Source organism: Agelaius tricolor, unplaced genomic scaffold, assembly GCF_023055355.1.
Source record: "Agelaius tricolor isolate 1412-34295 unplaced genomic scaffold, bAgeTri1.0.p SCAF_105, whole genome shotgun sequence".
Taxonomy (NCBI): domain Eukaryota; kingdom Metazoa; phylum Chordata; class Aves; order Passeriformes; family Icteridae; genus Agelaius; species Agelaius tricolor.
The window spans coordinates 145,944-166,925 of record NW_027269365.1 but is presented as its reverse complement, the minus strand read 5'-3'; the positions used below and the strand labels follow the sequence as shown (position 1 = coordinate 166,925).

At 45.4% G+C, this 20,982-nt stretch overlaps 1 protein-coding gene and 1 long non-coding RNA gene across 3 annotated transcripts in view; both read right to left on the bottom strand.

Annotated features, from left to right (window-relative positions):
- LOC139586161 (Golgi phosphoprotein 3-like) overlaps positions 1-20,982 on the bottom strand; it is a 141,780-nt gene that overhangs the window by 108,861 nt on the left and 11,937 nt on the right. The window lies entirely within an intron of this gene.
- On the bottom strand, positions 9,720-16,282 carry LOC139586160 (uncharacterized). Its single transcript, XR_011677479.1, has 2 exons — positions 12,420-16,282; positions 9,720-11,885 (listed from the first exon to the last, which is right to left on the bottom strand). It is a non-coding gene; the product is annotated as an uncharacterized lncRNA (long non-coding RNA).

Below are 20,982 nucleotides of genomic sequence, written 5' to 3'. Positions count from 1 at the left end.
TCAAGATTTTATCATTCCTTTCTTTTCTAGCCTTCTGATGTCTCCTTGCTCTTTCTTTAGTATCGTTCTAATATATAATTTTCTTTTAATATATCGTAAAATAATAAATCAGCCTTCTGGAATGTGGAGTCAAGATTCTCATCTCTTCCCTTGTTGGGGTTGCTTGCAAATTCCACACAGTCTAAACTTCACTTTCTAACTGCCTTTCATTTTATATTCATACTTAATAGTACTCCTAAAATCCTCACCTAGCACCCTCTACTTGAAAGAAAAACACAAGATCTGTTGTAACCAAACTGAAATGAACCAAAGGGGTAACCTTCTGAAGGAGAAACATCACCAGAGTTACCCAAAACCTGTTCTCAGGAAATTCCAAATTCTTCTTTTAGGAAAGACACAAACAAAAAGACTTCAAAATTTAGTAATAAATGCAATTTCTGAAACTTCAGTTAGAGACAGCAGAAATAAAATGTTTTAACCCTTTTTAGCCATGATATTCCCATCAGAATGGGAGATGGACAATCTGGAAAGAAACAGAAAGCCAAGACAGACAATTACAGCTCCTGAGCAATCTGAAAGTCCTCGCTCTAAGGCAATATATCTGACAGTCTATCAAGAAGACATGAAACTTCAGGGTTTCTCTGCTAGGAGGCACAAAGTATGTTAGAGGAAGCTTTCGCTTCAGCAAACAGTACATTCTGAAATTACAGATAGCCTGTTTTCCCTTAGAAGAATATTTCAGGGGAAAAATTTCAGCCAGCTCTACTTGGATGTTGAAAGATAGAAAACCTAGAGTTCCTGAACTGTGCTGGAGTTTGATTTTACTTTTATTAATTCTGCATGGATGGCATTCAAATACTGTGTTGATGGTAGCAATATAAAAGCTGTGAGACATAAAACTATTGTTTTGTTTATACATAAACAACTAGTTAGCTTTCTTAAACAATGGTTTCTTCCTTGCCATCTATTCTTTCTGATATGTGGCAGACTATTTTTATGATATGTTCTTGCATTTGGTTTGCATGGCAAGGTTAGGGTGGTGGGCTACAGGGGTGGCTTCTGTGAGAAGCTGCTGGAAGCTTCCCCCATGTCAGAGAGAGTCAGTGCCAGCCAGCTCCAACAGGGACCCACCTCTGGCCAAGGTCAAGTCAATCAGTGATGGCTGTAGCAACACCTCTGTGATAACATATTTTAAAAAGGGAAATAAGCTATTGTGGAGAAACAATTGCAACCAGAGAAGAGCAGAGTGAGAATATGAGAGGAACAACTCTGCAGACAACAAAGTCTGTAAAGAAGGAGGCGGAGGAGGTGTTCCAGGTGCTGGAGCAAATTCCTCTGCAGCCTGTGAAGATCATGGAGACACAGGTTGTCCCCCTGCATCCCATGGAGGCCCCCAGGGGAGCAGAGATCCACCTTCAGCCCATACAGGACCCCACACTAGAGCAGGTAGATGCCTGAAGAAGTCTGTGACCCTATGGAAGCTTGCCATGGAGCAGGATCGTGGCAGGAAGAGGAGCTCCTGCTGGAGCAGGCTTGCTGGCGGGACTCGTGACCCTGTGGGGGAGCCCATGCTGGAGCAGCCTGTGCCTGAAGGACTGCATCCCATTAGAAGAACCTGCGCTAGAGCCTGTGGGAAGGACTCATGTTGGAGAAGTTTGTGAAGAACTGTTTTCTGTGGGAGGAACCCCATGCTGGAGCAGAAGAGTGTGAAGAGTGTCGTCGTCGTCGTCGTCGTCGTCGTCGTCCCCCCCCGAGGAGGAAGGAGCAGCAGAAAGAACATGTGATGACAACCTCCATTCTCCTCTATGCTGCTGGGGTGAGGAGGAAGTAGACAATTCAAGAATTGATCCTGGGAAGAAGGGAGGGGTGGGGGAAACTGTTTTTAAGACTTTTTTTACTTCTCATTATCCTACTCTGATTGATATTAAATTAATTTTTATTCCCCAAGTCGAGTCTATTTTGACCATGATGGTAATTGGTGAGTGATCCCTCCCTGTACTTATCTTGCCCCATGAGCCTTTTGTTATATCTTCTCTCCCTGTCCAGCTGAGCAGGGGAGTGATAGAGGGGCTTTGGTGGGTGCCTGGCATCCAGCCAGGGTCAACCTGCCACAGTTTTCAGAAATCACAGATGACATACTGAAAAATACTCTGTGCTTACTGACATCATGGGAAGTTATTGAGAGCAATTATCTCCAGGTCTCATCAATCATCCTGACAAAATTTACATGTCAGCATAATAAAAATACAACTTGAAACCTGTAAAACATACAAGGTTCAGTTCTACTTTTAAAATGAGAAGAAATAATTGTCAACAGATGTATAGCCTGAGATGGATGTACTAAAACAAATATAGAACTTGGAGAAACCTTGAAAGTCCGTTTAGGTCATTTGTAGCATTAGGCAAAGCAAATTGAGTTGTCCGCTGGTATAAATTATATATGCAATGATTTTCATGTTGCATAGCACCATTGGCAAAAAGTATGCTTTCTTCTAACAGTTACACAGCAGTGTCATGAAGTGAGAATACCCAAATGATTGCTCTGAGCAGCTATCTCAATACTGAGAAAAAGACTCATGCTTTGTATATACATAAATTCAGATATCTTTTCTTAGAGATACCTTAAGTGGCAGAGAGAAATGATGAGGGGGAGGGGAAACAGGAAAATAAACTGAAGACAAAATGATACCCCAGTGTTTAATTGCTTTCAAGGTATAAGCATCTCTTTTGAACAATTACTTTCTGTGCACACCACTTCAACTATTGTTTGAGAGAATAATTTCAGTTTTATTGACCTTTCAAATCAATGACACACATCTCATTTTAACCTTGTAAAAAAACATGTAACTTGAGAAGGTATACCCTCCCTCATGTCTTAATTTTTTGTCATTTGAGGGCTAAACCCAACAGTGAAGTCCAAGAAAGCATGAACTGCTGCTAAAGACAAATTATTTATTTTTTCACCCCATTGCTGCTATCTCTTTTGACGCCTCAGTAGCATTTATGTAGTCAACTAGATGAGAACATGACCTGTCTGAAAGCTAATGTTTAGTCTCTTCACCTGATTCAGTGAGAAGATGAGCAAATTGCAGAGGCAGCATGGAAAAAGGAAGGAACACGGTTGGGACAGATAGCAAAAGGCAAGAGCATCCTCTTCTGTGAAACTCCACAGTTCAATGGAAAAACCTACTTCAAAAACTGAATAGTTTTCACAACCTGAATAGTTACAGCTAGAACTATTGTTAGTCTTTGTGATAAAGAGCTCAAAAAATTACTAAAAAAAAAATTATTGGCCTACCTATACTGAAGCCATTCATGAGCACAGTCTGCTCAGAAAACACAATGGACAATGCTTAAGATATGCACTATATTCATTGCTACCTTGAGCTTCCCATTCTGGACCTCAGCAATGATTACCTTATTCAACATTAATTTGAAGTTTTATTCTTTAAATCTGACAGGACAGCACTAGTAGCACAGAAGACAGAACATAATAATACAAAATCATCATCTGTCACCCTTTTGAAACCTACTTAAAAAGACAGGCAGAGATGGTTTTTCTCAAAATATGAGCTGTGATGAGTTGTATTTCATAATGGACTTGAGCATAATGGCAACAGAATTCTCACTTTTTTAGTCAGAGTTCCAGTTTGAAGTAGTAATTTTTGGATCTATAGAAAGACAGCAGGGGAGGGTAGAGGGGAAAGAAATAACAGCATATGCTGTCTAAGTACATTTTAACAGGTTAAAAATTAATAGGAATTTTGATTTGTCACAGTTTTCATGTCAAAGATGGCTGTTTCCTTCCCCTTGCATCCTACCGCCAACATAAGAATCTGCTGCAAGCAACTTTACAACCTTAATCTGCTTCAGAGCTATGATTATTGATGACAAACACTGCTTTTAAGTATTTTGATTTTAATGAAGAGTACTAGCAGACTGAGGAGCATAGGACTATCATATTCCCAAAAGACGAGAACCATATTAATATACTGGTTCCTTTTTGTAGTCTCTCTACAATTACTAATATTCTTTTTTTTTTTTTGAAAGCAGCTGAGATCATCTGAAGAACTTCTAAAAAAATCTCCTCAAAACTGTTCCCAAATCCAAAGAGATAAAATACAAAATACAAGCCGCATCCTATATAAAGGATAATGAAAGTACCTGGTTTATTAAAAATTATGTTTTAGCATAGAATTTCAATCCTTTCAGTTGACCCAAAAGCTTCATTTTATGAATTCCAAATTAATATATCAGTATTACTTTACAACAGAAACACTACATCCTCTTGGATATTCACATCAAGTCATACAATTAAATGGGGGTTCTATCAGACATAGGTAGGAGAAGACAAAGAAGACGTGAACATCAGCTTCTGACACTTTTACATGATTCTCTGGCTCCTACCCTTTTAGCTGAAAGCAAAATTGCTTATTAGAAAAAAGAAAAATTGAAAAACTGCCCGCTATTGTTGCAAGTTAATAAATCTCTTCTTTGTGATAATGTAACTAATTATAAGCAGTTGTCCTAGGATGACGTTATGATGCTTGTATCCCCAATCGGGTGTTCTGTTTATGCTGGATGTTATATTCTGTGCCTTCAAGACTGGCTCTGACAGTGAAGGCGGGGAGAAGAAGCACAGAGTTTTGTCATCAGCTGCACTCTCCCCCACAGTCTGCTGGAACACAGAACTCCACTGTTGTTGTCTGGGCACGAACTGGGCAGAACAGCACTCCTTTTGCTTTTTAGTTAGTTTAGCTAGCTGAGGCAGACAAGGTTTCCCTGTACTGTTTTTCTTTCCCTTTAATTGGAACCATTCAAACCTGCTCCGGACTGGGACCTGGGGAAGCACCGAGAGCTCGCACTTTGTAGCCCACTGGAGCCTACTCTGGGCAGCAGCCTTTCCCAGTGCTGGAGGGACTGATAACAGAGCAACCACCCCCAGAAGAGACTTTCTGAATTTGTTATCTCTTCAGAGCAGTGAACGAGTTTTGTCATCTGGTATTGTTCATTTCTTGCGCCGGGGAATGCTTGGCCTGTTAAATAAACAGGTTTTCTTCCACTTCTATGCGAGGAAATTTTTCCCGAACTGGTTGGGGGGCAGGGGCCATGTGGGTTTGCTTTCTGGGTGGCCCTTTTGGAGGTTTTCAGCCCTAAACCAGGACAGCAGTTAGATCAGTCAATAACTGTTACTGTAATAAATGTATGTATTCTTTAAATTAAAAAAAAAACTTTTAAAAGCTAGTATTTTATTTAGAAACATCATCATTCTATAAGGAATAACTAATACAATTTCTGAATCTCTTGAAGGGAGTGAAAGTCATCAAGATTGATGCTATATATGCTTAATTTGAGACTATTTTATAAAATCTTTGTCCAACAAATCTGATACCAGACTTTTCAAGCCAATACTAAAAACTTCAACCATGTCCTTTTTCAGAACAGAATTTTCTTATATAAGAAATAAGGTATACTTTTAAAATGTTTACCTAACTTTATTCTTTAAGCAAGAAGCTTCAACATAAAAATAAGCAAACAGATCTTGTGAAAAAGAACACAAAAAACCCTTCCCAAAACCCAAGAACAAAGAAACAAAAACAAAAACCCACAAACAGAAAACCCAACCCACAAACTATTCCAAGTTCTCAATGACAAATAGAAAAGTTGGTCAATACTAGAACTGCATATTTACTCTAATAATTGGAAGCCCTTAGATCCTGTTGTACAGCCAAGCAGCATTTGTTCCTCCTTAACTAGGTCCTTATACAGATTTCTATAAAGCTCTGATTCAGTTATTGAAGTAACCTTAGACTGCTGTTGAAGAAACAGGTGTTGGTGTAAGGAAAGAGTTAAACAGAGAGCAGCAGCAGCGCCAGCAGCAGCAGCAGCGTATCTCTGGACAGCTGTACCTGAGACAGAACTGGACAAATGAGTTTCTACTTCTACATAGACATAGAACTATACACTCTTCACACTCCTTTACCATGGCTTTGGAGGGAACAATGGAAAATGTCAAGAGGACAGATTTCTTGTAGAACTGTGATTACATCTGTAAGCTGTAACCAAAAAAAGGCTCTTAGGAGTAAAGATATAGATACTGATCCTTATGAATAAAATCTCAGTTTTGCTCTCTCTCTGCTGGTGGGTCTTGTCCCTTCATGTATCACAGACTGCAAGAATATAAAGCACCTGACACTCTAGTGAGAGCCAATTAAAAGTCTTTTCACCAGAAAAACTAAACATACTCATAAGAAGTTGAGGAAAAATGCAAACAACAGAAAACAATGATGGAAGAGAAAAAGGAAATCCTTCACTGTAACATTCATCGATGACAGATAAGAATGGCTGGATTGAGCAGCCAGGTCCTGGGAGCAGGGGGCTACAGCGGTGGCTTCTCTGAGAAGCTGCTGGAAGCTTCCTTCATGTCTGACAGAGCCAATGCCAGCTGGCTGCAAGACAGATCTGCCACTGGCCAAGGCCTGTGGCAACTCTGGTGTTTTCAGGGTCTCCCTGACCCTGGCTGCCGTGGGTGCCCAAGACAGAGAAATCCAGTTAAGCACGACCTATCCAGGCCCCTCAGGAAGGCTCCAGAGCTGCAGGCAGTCTTAGCAAGCAGTTAAGCTCTTAGTGATTATCAGCTCATTTATGATTTCAGCTCTTTAGCTTGCTAAGTGCCTTAGGCAGACGCAGGGAGAGGAGAAGACTGTATGAGGTTCCACAGAGATGTCTTTACTGATGTCTTCTGCAAAGGTTCTCAGGGACAGCTCTTCTGCCAAGCTGGGCAAAAGTAGGGATTTATATAGGGTACAGGAGTTTTAGAAAACAGTCCAATAGTAAGGGTCGAGGGGAAAGTGACCTATAATCTTACAGAGATATAGGCAACGGTCCGAAGGCAGAAGAGGGGCTTCTTAGGTCCAGTCATCATGACTAGGCATTTACTATTTTAGGCTGCTGAACACCATGGAGGCATTGCAGGCCCTGTGCCTGCTACAAAGGCCAAGCCCATCAGAGGTGGTAGCAACGCCTGTGTGATAACATATTTAAGAAGGTGAAAAAATTATTGCACAGAATTAATTGTGTCCAGAGTAGAAGAGAGTGAGTATATGAGAAAGGAACAACTCTGCAGACACCAACGTCAGTGGAGAAAGAAGGGGAGGAGTTGCAACAGGTATCACCACCGGGGTCACCAATTATCACGGTTCCCCTCCTGCAGCGTGGTGCGCAGCCAGTCCATGAAAGGAGGACAGTGGTGCGGGGGGCCGTCCGCCAGTGCTGCCGCGGCCGGGGGCCCACCTGCGGACTCCACAGCCAGTGGCGCAGCTGGCGCAGGGGGGCCGGCTCGCACAGAGGCCACAGGCTCGCGAAAAAGCGACGCGGTGGTTTCTCTTGGTCCCGGGGGGAGCGGGGGGAGGTGGTGCTGGCGGTGTTTTTGCCGCTGCTGCTGCTAAAGGTGCCGGCTGGTGCGGCCAAGCAACATGCAAAGCAGGAAACACCAGTGCCACCGAGTGGAGTGGAACCGAGTTTGGCAAAGGCACCCCAGCGGTTTCTCAGAGCAAAGCGAGTTGTGGAGCTGGGGGCGGAGGTGGTTGGCTCAGGGCGGTCGAAACAAAGGAACACTGGCTGCTCCATCTGGAGTGGGGGTCGGCGCCACCGGCGGCTGCAGCAGAGCGGCCCTCGGTGGGGGCGAGCCCACCAGTCCCTTCGAGGCAGGGAATTCCAGAAATGCCAGTGAGTGAAAAGGCACTCCTGCCGCTGCTCTCGATACGGGGAGAGTCGGAGCTGGCGGAAATGGAACGGGATGGTCCGTCCAAGTCGATTGGGACACAGTTCCTGGAGCCATCTCAGGCAAAAAACACGTTGGCTTTGTCACTTTTCTGTTCCCCAGGAACTTGAGTCGAAGGGCTTTAGAAATGCTTTTCCAGGCAGGCAGTAAAGTCCTTGCGACTGCATCCCCTGTGGTGACTGCAGCTAGCAAACAATCACCGAGACATTCCCAAGTCTCTGAATCAAAGGCAGCTCCCAGATCCACTGCAAAGCTGTGATTTTTGGCCCAGGCCAGCAGATCACAGAGCGCTTCATCAAGACACAGTGAGTCTCAGAGGAATTATCAGATTCCTCCATGCAGAAACAATCGTTTGTTCATCTCTGGAAAATTGGTTCCCCATTTTTAAGGAAAACCCAGTCTGTCCCCTTCCAGCTCTTAGGCTAGACGATGTCCGCAGTCCCAAAGGGACAAGTCTTCTTCAGGAAGATGCGGAGAAAGATCACAGTTACCTCTCTAGGAGGGCAGAAGGCGTCCAACCTGTCTTGCAGGGAATGCTGGAGGTCAGCCTGAGTTCCTCTGATGGAGAGATCCAGATGGTCTCCAGTTCATGCCAGACACATGGCTGGAGTCAGTAATAGTCACCCCAGTTTGTCTGTACCCTCGAAGGGGTCAGCAATTTCAGGCCAATGTTCGGACACACTTCAGAAGAGTCATCAAAAAATCAAGGCAGCATGTTCACACACACGAGGAGTCACCAATTATCACCGAAGGGGTCACCAATTATCACTGAAGGGGTATCAGGGACAGACAAAGGTGATACAGAGACTCCATCATCAGAAGGCATGAAAAGGAACTTTATTATTAGAAATCTACAGTTCTTACAGAAACAATGGTGGACCTATGTCGTCCTGCTCTTCTAAGTTCTTCTAAGCCTTCTGATGCTTACATTCTTGTAACGAACTTTCTCACATGCTTTTCTGTAAATACTTATTGTTTTACATTCTTTTCTGGAGGAGGAAAAATTTGATGAACTGTTGGTTTGTCCAGTGTCATTGGAGAGGTGGCACTGTCATCCTCCAATCCACTGTCACTTTTGAAAATCTATAAATGTTGGAGTCAGAAATTAAACTGCCCTTCTTTTACCTTGGAGTTTCCAGTGCCCGCATCATTTTATTTCATGTCCTATAGCGACAGACCTAAGACCTGATTGGCCTTTAGGAATCTTCTCTCACACTGTTGGTGAACTATGGATAGCACACTCTGGAGAATCATATCTATGAACAACAGTTACAGAAAGAGAGATAATAATTGTTTTAATTCTTTCTCTCAGCTTTCTCACAGCTTCCCAGGAAAATCCTGGGACAGCTATGTCTCTCTCTGTTCAGAGGATATGTGATTGCAACACTACAGGTACAAGAGCTGAGATTCCCCTGCAGCCTGTCGTGAAGACCATGGTGAAGCAGCTGTGTCCCTGTAACTCATGGAGGACCATGGGGATGCAGAGATCTACCTGCAGCCCATGGAGGAGACCCATGCCAGAGCAGGTGGATGCCTGAAGGAGACTGTGACCCCATGGAAAGCCCGTGCTGGAGCAGGGTGCTGGCAGGACTTGTGACCCTGTGCAGGACCCATGCTGGAGCAGGCTGTGCCTGAAGGATGGTGCTGTAGGAAGGGACTTATGTTGGAGCAATTCATGAAGAACTGTAGTTCGTGTAGTTCGTGGGAATGACTCATGTTGGAGAAGTTAATGAAGGACTGCTTCCCACGGGGGGGATGCCATGCTGGAGCAGGGGAAGTACTTTATCACTCTCAAAAACTCCCTGAAAGGAGGTTGTAGCCAGGTGAGGGTAAGTATCTTCTCCTGTCCTGGTTTAGGTCAAATTTGGTAGAGAATCTCCAAACCCACACGGCCCCCCCCCCCCAACCGGTTCGGGAAGAATTCCTCAGAGACAAGTGGAAGGAACCTGTTTATTTAACAGGCACAGCACCCCCCAGCACACAAAATGAACAATACCGGATGACACCACTCTGAAAAAGATGACAAATTCAGAAAGTCTCTCTCGGGGGTGGTCACTGTTCTCAGTCCCTCCGGCGCTGGGGCAGCTGCTGCAGGCCACAAGGTGCAAACTCTCAGTGTTCCCAGGTCCCAGTCCGGAGCAGGTTCGAGTTGGTCCAAAAAAATGAAAGGAGAAACAGTCCAGGAAGAATTTTGGACTGTTTAGCTAAACTAGCTAATGAGCAGAAGCAAAGCAGAAGCAAGAGCCAGAGAGCAAAGCGAAAAGCAAAAGCAAAAAAGCAAAAACCGCACTAGCTACTGCCCTGTCTCTGTGTCTCTCCAGGCTGATAAGAAAACCCAAAAAAACTTTCACTCTTCAGAGCCAGTCTTAAAGGCACAGAACATAATATCCAGCATTAATAGAACACATGAATGGGGATACAAGCATCATAACGTCACCCTAGAACATTCCACCCCTTAGACCCATATCATCAACATACTACCACACATCATGCATTTATTCACACAAAATTTCCATCTGCTCCCCCAAAATTTACAAGCAAAACCCATCATGCCCTCATCAAATCCCCACACTGGGCCACTGAATCCAGGCCCTATACTACAGAGCTGCAGGATTCCCCCCTTTCACTTTACTCACTCAAAGCTCCATCTATGACTTGCTCAGACCTTCGACACTTGCACATCTCCTTCTCCATCTTCCACTTGCCCAGACCTTCAACACTTACACATTTCCTTCTATTTCATGTCTGTATGGTTTAATGTACAGACAATGGCAGTAACATCCAATGAACAGTGATATTGCATATCATTCTCACCCCACAATCAGATCTCCCGGAGGTACACATCGTGTTGTTCCATCTCTCTGCATTATCCACCATGTGCAACCTGGTCCCTGAGCAAATACAACCCCATGAATGGGTTTGTCTGTACTCGAGGCAGAATTGATCCACACAGTCTTCCCTAACAAACCTCTGACGTGTACCACTGGGACTTTATCTCCATCTATTACATTCAGGGACTCAGACTGGGCAGGACCTGCTCGGTTGGTGGAACCTCGGGTGTTAACTAACCAGGTGGCCTTTGCTAAATGCTGCTCCCAATTTTTGAAAGATCTCCCACCCAAAGCTTTCAACTGGGTTTTTAGTAATCAATTGTACCTCTCTACTTTTCCTGCAGCTGGTGCATGGTAGGGGATATGGTACACCCACTCAAGGCCATGTTCCCTAGCCCAGGTGTTGATAAGGCTGTTTTTGAAATGAGTCCCATTGTCTGACTCAATCCTCTCATGGGTACCATGCCTCCAAAGGACCTGCTTTTCAAGGCCCGGGATGGTGTTCCGGACCGTAGCATGAGACACAGGGTAGGTTTCCAACCATCCAGTGGTGGCTTCCACCATGGTCAGCACGTAGGGCTTGCCCAGGTGTGTCTGGGGCAGTGTGATGTAGTCTATCTGCCAGGCCTTCCCATACTTGTACTTGGAACACCACCCACCGTACCAGAGGGGCTTCACTCGCTTGGCCTGCTTGATGGCAGCACACATCTCACAGTTATGGATACCCTGAGAAATACTGTCCATGGTTAGATCCACCCCTCGGTCTCGTGCCCACTTATAGGTGGCATCTCTGCCCTGATGGCCTGAGGCATCATGGGCCCATCGAGCTAGGAATAACTCTCCCTTGTGTTCCCAATCTAGGTCTATCTTGGACACCCCTATCTTTGCAGCCTGGTCTACCTCCTCATTGTTTTGGTGCTCCTCATTGGCTCTACTCTTGGGGACATGGGCATCTACATGGCGGACTTTCACAAGTAGCCTCCCTACCCTGATAGCAATGTCTTTCCACTCATCAGCAGCCCAAACTGGTTTTCCTCTACGCTGCCAGTTAGCCTTTTTCCACCTCTCCAGCCATCCCCACAGAGCATTGGCTACCATCCATGAATCAGTGTAGAGGTAGAGCTTTGGCCATTTCTCTCTTTCTGCAATGTCCAGGGCCAGTTGAACGGCTTTGAGTTCCGCAAGTTGACTTGATCCACCTTCTCCTTCGGTAGCTTGTGTGACCTGTCGTGTGGGGCTCCATACGGCTGCTTTCCACTTCCGGTTCATCCCTACGATGTGACAGAAACTGTCAGTGAAAAGAGCATAGCGTGTTTCCTCTGGTGGCAGTTGGTTATATGGAGGAGCCTCTTCAGCCCGTGTCACTGGTTCCTGTTCTTCATCTGTGACATGAAAATTTTCACCTTCAGGCCAATTTGTAATTACCTCCAAAATCCCAGGGCGATTCAGTTTACCTATACGGGCGCACTGAGTGATAAGAGCAATCCACTTGCTCCATGTGGCACTGGTGGCATGGTGAGTGGAAGGAACCTTGCTGTGATAGTGGTCACAGGGGTTTTCAGGATGAGGGGAGAGACGTAGATCTGACTCCATATTTCAGAAGGCTTGATTTAATATTTTATTATATATATTACATTATAACTATACTAAAAAGAATAGAAGGAAAGGTTTCCTCTCAGAAGGCTAGCTAAGAATAGAATGGAATGAATAACAAAGGTATGTGGCTCGGACAGAGAGAGAGAGCCAGCTCTGCCGTGAGTGGTCACTAAATCTAAACATCTATACGAGACCAATCATGGACTCACCTGTTGCATTCCACAGCAGCAGAAAACCATTGTTTACATTTTGTCTCTGAGTCCTCTTAGCTTCTCAGAAAGAAAAATCCTAAAGAATAGGATTTTCACAAAAGATGTCCACGACACCTTGCCTTTGAACATTCATCCCAGCACCGGTAGTCAGGGTGCCAGGAGGAGTTGCGCTTCTGTACCAGTCACCTCTGAGGCGGCTTGAACTCCTTCATAGGCAGCCAAGATTTCCTTCTCTGTAGGAGTGTAGTTGGCTTCAGAGCCTCTGTAGCTTCGACTCCAAAATCCCAATGGTCAACCCCGAGTCTCCCCAGTCACCTTCTGCCAAAGGCTCCAGGACAAGCCATTGTTCCCAGATGCAGAGTAGAGCATGTTCTTCACCTCTGGTCCCGTCCTGACCGGGCCAAGCGCTACTGCATGAGCGATCTCCTGCTTAATCTGGACAAAGGCTTGTTGCTGCTCAGGGCCCCACTGGAAATTGTTCTTCTTGTGGGTGACCAGGTAAAGAGGGCTCGTGATCTGAATGTACTCGGGAATGTGCATTCTCCAAAAGCCTATGGCACCTAGGAAAGTTTGTGTCTCCTTCTTATTGGTGGGTGGAGACATTGCTGTGATCTTGTTGATGACGTCTGTAGGAATCTGACGCCGTCCATCTTGCCACTTCACTCCTAGGAACTGAATCTCGCAAGCTGGTCCCTTTACTTTGCTCTTCTTGATGGTGAAGCCGGCTGTCAGGAGAATCTGGGTGATCCTCTTTCCTTTCTCAAACACTTCCGCAGCTGTGTTCCCCCACACAATGATGTCATCAATGTATTGCAGATGCTCTGGAGCCTCACCCTTTTCTAGTGCAGTCTGGATCAGTCCATGGCAGATGGTAGGACTGTGCTTCCACCCCTGGGGCAGTCGGTTCCAGGTATACTGCACTCCCCTCCATGTGAAAGCAAACAGGCCTGCATTCTTCTGCCAGAGGAATGGAGAAAAATGTATTGGCAATGTCTATAGTGGCATACCACTTCGCTGCCTTGGACTCAAGCTCATACTGGAGCTCTAATATGTCTGGCACGGCAGCACTCAGTGGTGCAGTCACTTCATTCAATGAACGATAGTCCACAGTCAATCTCCATTCTCCTTCAGATTTTCGCACAGGCCAAATGGGGCTGTTAAAGGGTGAGTGGGTCTTGCTGACCACCCCTTGGCTCTCCAGCTCTCGGATCATCTTATGGATGGGGATCACAGCATCTCGAGTGGTTCTATACTGTCGTCGATGCACTATGGAAGTGGCAATTGGCACCTGTTGCTCTTCTCCTGTCAGGCGTCCTACTGCAGATGGATTCTCAGACAGCCCAGGCAAGGTGTTCAATTGCTGGATGCCCTATGTCACAACATCTGCTATCCCAAATGCCCACCTGAGTCCTTTTGGGTCTTTGAAATACCCACTTCAAAGGTAGTCTATGCCCAAAATGCATGGGGCCTCTGGGCCAGTCACGATAGGATGTTTCTTCCACTCCTTCCCAATCAGGCTCACATCAGCTTCCACCAAGGTGAAATCCTGGAATTCCCCTGTCACACCAGCAATAGAAACAGACTCTGTCCCCACATGTCTCGATGGGATTAATGTACATTGAGCACCAGTATCAACCAAAGCTTTATACTCTTGTGGTTCCAATGTGCCAGGCCAACAAATCCACACAGACCAGAAAACACGATTTTCCCTAGCCTCTACCTGGCTAGAGGCAGGTCCCCTCTAAGCCTGGTTATCTTTCTTTCCCTGGGCATATATCTTGGATGTTCCTTCAAGGGGACTGGACATGTCATCATCATCACACCTGGCAGTTGGCTACGGGCAACTGGAGCTGCTTTCCTTTTGGTGGAACTCCCTCTCTCAGCCCTGTCTTCCTTCAATTCACGCACCCTTCATGCCAGAGCAGCAGTAGGTTTTCCATCCCACCTCCTCATGTTTTCTCCACAATCACGCAGGTAAAACCACAGCTCAGCTCGTGGAGTGTACCTTCTCTCGCCATCTGGGAAACGTCTGCCTTGGATACCAGAACCTCTGATCTGTAATGCTGATATTTGGAGAAGGTCTTCTTTAATCTCCTCTCTGAGCTTCTTGTGATTCTCCTCTATCTTGTCCTCTAATTTCTGCAAACGTGTTTCTACCGCTGCGATTCTGGCATGTGTTGGGCCATGCACAGTGTCTGCATATGCTCGGAGCTTCTTTGCCATATCCAGCTCAGTCTCATCCCTCTCATCCCTCTTCATTATGGCTAAGGCAGAAGCATATTCATGTGGCCCAAGTCGCACAAGTTTTTGCCACATCTCAGATGTGCATGGTACCAAGTCTGGGTTCCTAGTTGTTACATCATCTGAGAAGATAATCTCTGCCACTGCCATTTCTCTCAGGCGTTGGATCCCTTGCTCTATGGTTTTCCACAGTGTTTGTTGCATATAAAGATCATCTGCACACAGGTATCTTTGTGCAACACTTTCCAAGACCCGCGCCCAGAGGCTGTGTGGATTAGCCCCCCTCATCATTCCTTGGTCGATGACAGGATCATGTGACAGGGATCCCAACTGCCTTGCTTCAGTGCCATCCAGAATTGTAGCCTCACCTGCAGCATCCCAGAGACAGACTCACCAACTAATTATGGATTCATCAGGTCGTCGAGTACAATTCTTCCCTAGGCCACAAAGGTCCTTCAGGGAAAAGGACTCAGTATTTGCTTCTGATGTTGCACCTGCTGCTTTGACTCCTGATTTTATGTCAGGAGGCATTGAGGTTCCTTCTCCTGCATCATCATCATCATCATCATCATCCACTGGTCGATTAGTCTTGTCCGTGCATTTCCCACTTCTAGTGCTGGTAGCAACAGCCATTGGTTTAGCTGCTGGCTTAGGCTCACTATCTGGTTTGGCTGCTGGCTTCAAGCCTGGGGTGTTGGCTGCAGCCTGAGTGACTGGGATAGCTGATTTATCTCCCTGCTCCCCTGCCTCTGTCTGCCACCCTACAGTATCTAACAGAGTGCAATAAGCATATGCCAAGGCCCAGCTCACTGCAATGATCTTTTTCTCCTTAGGGTCATCCTGGTACTTCTCTTTCAGGTATTTCCCCACCTCAGCTGGCTTCTGAATTTGTTCATGGGGAAAATCCCAGACTATAGGGTCAGAGACTTCCTTCAGGATTTGGCCCATATCCTCCCATTTCCCACACCACTTAGGATTTTCCACAACTGGGTCTACTCCTGAGTCAGGGGTCTCATCAGCCCATCTAGAAATCTCAGCCCTCATTTTAGAGAAGCAGCAGACTGTATAGAGGAAGGTTACCAGACTGAATACCAGAAAGATGGTTTCTTTAACATTCAGGGGAAACTGAACATTCTTCAATAGGGATGCAACAGATTCAGAGGAGAAGAAGGAAAGCAAAGGCTGAAAAGCCTCATTCCCTCCTCTAACAAACTGGATGCATAACCATAGCCACAAACCGTTCATACCTAGAGCAGACCCCAGCATGTTTATAAACTTCTTACAAATCATTACCACCAAGCCCAGCAGGATAGCTATTCTGGTCACTGCCCCTCTGCTATAAAAACTATGTATTAGGGACAATACTAGAGCTATTTCTGGATAAGAAAATAAACCTAGGGACCATAGAGGTATTAAGATCTCAAAAAACCCTAGGGACCAGAAATGCATGCAAGCCTTCACCCCAGTAGACATTATGAATTCAAACATCATGGCTATTTACTGCTTTATACAAACACAGAGTAATGGCAACCAAAATGCACTCAAAACAGGGTTTTTCCACTCTCTCTCGAGCCCCACATGTTGGGCGCCAAAATTTTGTCCTGGCTAAGGCAAATTTGGTAGAGAATCTCCAAACCCACACGGCCCCCCCCCCCCCCAACCGGTTCGGGAAGAATTCCTCAGAGACAAGTGGAAAGAACCTGTTTATTTAACAGGCACAGCACCCCCCAGCACACAAAATGAACAATACCGGATGACACCACTCTGAAAAAGATGACAAATTCAGAAAGTCTCTCTCGGGGGTGGTCACACTGTTCTCAGTCCCTCCGGCGCTGGGGCAGCTGCTGCAGGCCACAAGGTGCAAACTCTCAGTGTTCCCAGGTCCCAGTCCGGAGCAGGTTCGAGTTGGTCCAAAAAAAATGAAAGGAGAAACAGTCCAGGAAGAATTTTGGACTGTTTAGCTAAACTAGCTAATGAGCAGAAGCAAAGCAGAAGCAAGAGCCAGAGAGCAAAGCAAAAAGCAAAAGCAAAAAAGCAAAAACCGCACTAGCTACTGCCCTGTCTCTGTGTCTCTCCAGGCTGATAAGAAAACCCAAAAAAACTTTCACTCTTCAGAGCCAGTCTTAAAGGCACAGAACATAATATCCAGCATAAACAGAACAGATGAATGGGGATACAAACATCATAATGTCACCCTAGGACATCTCCCCAGGCAACCAGCAACAGGACAAGAGGACACAATCTTAAGCTGTGCCTGGGGAGGTTTAGGTTTGACATTAGGAAGAAGTTCTTCACAGAAGGAGTGATTGGGCATCAGAATGGGCTGCCCAGGGAGGTGGTAGAGTCACTGTCCCTAGAAGGTGTTTAAGAAAAGACTGAATGTGGCACTTAGTGCCATGGTCTAGTTGACAAGGTGGTGTTAGGTAATAGGTTGGACTTGGTGATCTCAAAGGTCATTCCCAGCCTAGCTGATTCTGGGATTCTGTGACTCCTCTCCCTGGAGAGGAAGCAGAGACAGAAACAACAGATTATGAACTGATTGTAACCCCCATTCCCTGTCTCCCTGCACTGCTGGGGTGTGAGGAGGTAGAGAATCAGGAATAAAGTTAAGCCCAGGAAGGAGGGAGAAGTTGGAGCAAGGGGTTTTTAAGATTTGTTTTACTTCTCATTATCCTGCTCTGATTTTATTGGTAATAAATTCAATTCATATCCCTGAGTCAAGTCCCGGCTGGTGCAGTATTGTTGACAGTGCACTGTTGTGATAGTGATCACTACCTGTTGTTCTTCAACCCTCAGCAGTCGAATAGCAGAAGGGTCCTCTGAGAGACCAGGAGAGGTATTCAGCTGTCTAATTCCCTCTGTCTCCACAACAGCTATCCCAAAAGCCCAATGGTGCCCTTTTGGGTCCTTGAAATACTCTCTCCTGAGGTAATCTATGCCATGGATGCCTGAGGCCTCTGAGCCTCAATAGTCACAATAGAGTGCTTTTGCCATTTGTTCCCAGTCAGGCTCACTTTGGCTTCCAGTACAGTCAGCTCTTGGTATCCCCCTATCACCCCAGAAACAGAGATAGATTCTGCCCCTGCACATCTCAATGGCATCAGGGTACATAGTGTGACAGTGTCAACTAAAGCCTTATACTCTTATGGGTCTGATGTGCCAGACCATCAGGTCCACACAGTCTAGTAGATCCGATTGTCCCTTTCCTCCAGCTGGATGGAGGCAGGACCCCTCTATTCCTGGTCACAGTACTCATTACTCACTTCTTGTAAACATGACCTGGAGGTCCCTTCAAGAGGATCAGAAGTAACATCAGCCTTCCTATTTTGTCTGAGGACCTGCCCACTGGAAACTGAAGCAGTATTTATCCTTAAAGAATTTCCTGCAGTGGTTGTTCTTCCTTTCAACTTGCATATCCATGCTCCTAGGGAACAGGTGGGTTTTCCATCCCACTTCCTCATACCCTCTCCATGGTCATGCAGGTAAAAATCACAGGTTACCTTGTCGTGTGAATCCTCTCTTCTGCAGGGATGCACTTGTGCCCAATAGCAGAGACATTGGTCTGTACTGGTGGGGTATGGGACATTTCCTTTTTAAATTGCTGGAGATCCTTGGACAGTCTTTCCATGGACAAGACACAGGCCCAAAGGGGAAAAGAGAGACTTTCTTTATATTGCTGGAGTTGGACAACCAAATTATCCACCGTTTGTTCTTCTTTCCATGACATCACCGCCTATGAGTTGGCATATGATGATGGTGTGTTCTGCTCCGCAGAAACTTCCACTACATGGGTTGTGTACACTGGACTTCATCTGGATTTATAGGGGACTGCTCGTTACTTGAATCCTTATAGAGTATGCCTAGCAGTTAATTCTCTCAAGTACTGGGTACCTTTCTGTGGAGATTCTCAATTCAGTCGAAGAGAATTCTCCCAAGCTTCAGGCCTGGGAAACTTAGAGAGGAAGAATGAAAACAATTATTATCTCTCTTTTTGTTCAGGTTGTTTATAGATATGTACCTTCAGACTGTGCTATTCATAGTTCACCAATAGTGTGAAAGGTTTTTACTTTGAGACCAATCAGATTTCAACTTAGCGATCCTGGTTATAAAAGGACTCTACCTCTTAATAAAGGATCTCTCTTTTTTGCCTTCTGAACCATGGAGTCATTTTGTCCGTCCCTGACTCAACAGCATCACCTTTCTTCATGGTGTTCCACTTGCCTTGGTGCACTGATAGATTGTTCTGGAAAAGCTACTTTTCCCTCACACTTGACAGGAGTTGCCTCCAGAGGCTGAAGATTTCTTTTTCCCAAACCTTGTCAAGGCCTGCATCCTGGGACAGGGATCTCAGTTGCTTGGCTTTATTATTACCATATAGTTTCCAACTGTGGGCTACATTATCCTAGCATCAGAGCAGCCAGGTCACATGGGGCTCACCCAGACGGCAGCTGAAATCTTTTCATATATCTTGCAGCTCACCTGGGAATAAGGATTGGGTGATTTTCTCTGGCCCTACCTCTTCCTCCTGTTGCGAGGGCCCTACTTCCTCCTCATCACTCACTACGTGAACTGATTTTGTCTTGGATTTCTTCTTCTCTATAGGGGCGACTGCCACCAGCACGGGTTGTCCCTCTGGTTCAGTTGCAGTTTGAGTGGACACAGTGCCTGTTGATCTGCTTTCCTTCCTCTCCCCCTGAGGGTGCCATCTAATGACAAGCAGTGTCCAATAAGTAGTAGCCAGGGCCAAGCACACTGCAATAAGTTGCCTCTCTCTGGAACTGCCAGTGATTTTCTTTGAAATATTCTTCCACTTTATCAGGGTTCTGTATTTTTTCAGGGGTGAACCTCCAAACCATTGGAGCAGAATAATCCTTCAAAAGCTGGCCCATTTCCTCTCACATTCCGTGCCACTCATGACTATCCACCCTTGCGGCAGATCTCTGAAAAACCTCCCTTGTTGGGGAAGATGAAACAGGAAAGCCTTATAAATATGATTGCCTGGCAAAAGATTTTGAGAATATAGAAACTATAAGCAAGATTGAAATGAAAGCAAGCTTTGAGATACCTTAGTTACTGAACAACTGGAAAAAAATGGTGTGGCCAGCTGAAGGTAATCCCCTTTTGATGAAGCAATACCCTCTGCTTGCAGACAGGTCCAAGGGTCAGAGCAGACCCTACTAGCTTGGCAGAAGGGGTCCAAAGAGTAGTTTTTAGGGTTTAAAATGTAACACAGTATGGTAATGTAATGATTCTTATAGGCTGTATGTAAATGCTATAGGATTTGTATATTGTACTAAATTGGTTAGTGAGAATTAGAATATTCAACACAGAAGAAGATTTATTGTTTTGTAACAGGAACCTCGCTCTCCTACGCTTTTGTTCTCTTACCCTTTTACTCTCTTACCCTTTTACGCTCTTACCCCTTTTACTCTCTTACCCTCTCATCCTCTCTACCCCTCTCTTCTCTCGGGCCTGCTCCGAGCTGCGGCTGGCAGCTCCAAGCAGGGCCCCTGCACCCAGGCCCTTTGCAATAAACCGCAAGTTCCACGACCTGGCTTCAGAGATCTCTCGTCTCCGTCCGTCCCGACCGTCCTACTCCCCGACGCTCCTACACTCTCTAGAAATCTTTCTTGACTCTAAACACAGTGTGGACCACACTGAGGATACCTGGCAGACTTAGCAACAACAACATGCTTTCCTTAACATCGAGTGAATTCAAAATTCTCAAAAGCTGCTGTAACAGGCCTGAAGAAGGAAAAGGGGTTGAAAAACTGGGGAAAATCATCTTCCCCTGTTCCCCCACACACTGGGAACAATTATTAAAGAATTCCCAGAGGTAGCACCTGAAGTAAGGGCAGAAGAACAACACTGAATACACATCACAAATGATCCCCATTGCCCTTGATGTTATCATGTCATAAAGTGATATTCCACAGTACAGCAACAAAGTAATCCTGTTCCCTCTCCCTGCTCTGAAAAAGAGCACCATGAGGAGCACATACAGGAATATATACAGAGTTAGGTACCGTATCCACTTGAACAGATCAAGCAACATTGTGACCAATGGCTCTGTACCTAATACAACAAATGCTTAGATCAAATTTGCTTCCAACTCGCTCTGGCTCACTCACTCACTCTCCACTCTCCCCCCCCAGAGGAGAATTGGAGACATAAAAAGGCAAAGATCACAGGTTGAGATAAGAACAATTTACCAGAAACAGCAATGAGATAAGAAAACCAACAATAACAGCAACAATACTAATAGCAGAGTGTACAAGATAGGTAAATGATTCACTCACGATTGCTCACTGGGGAACCT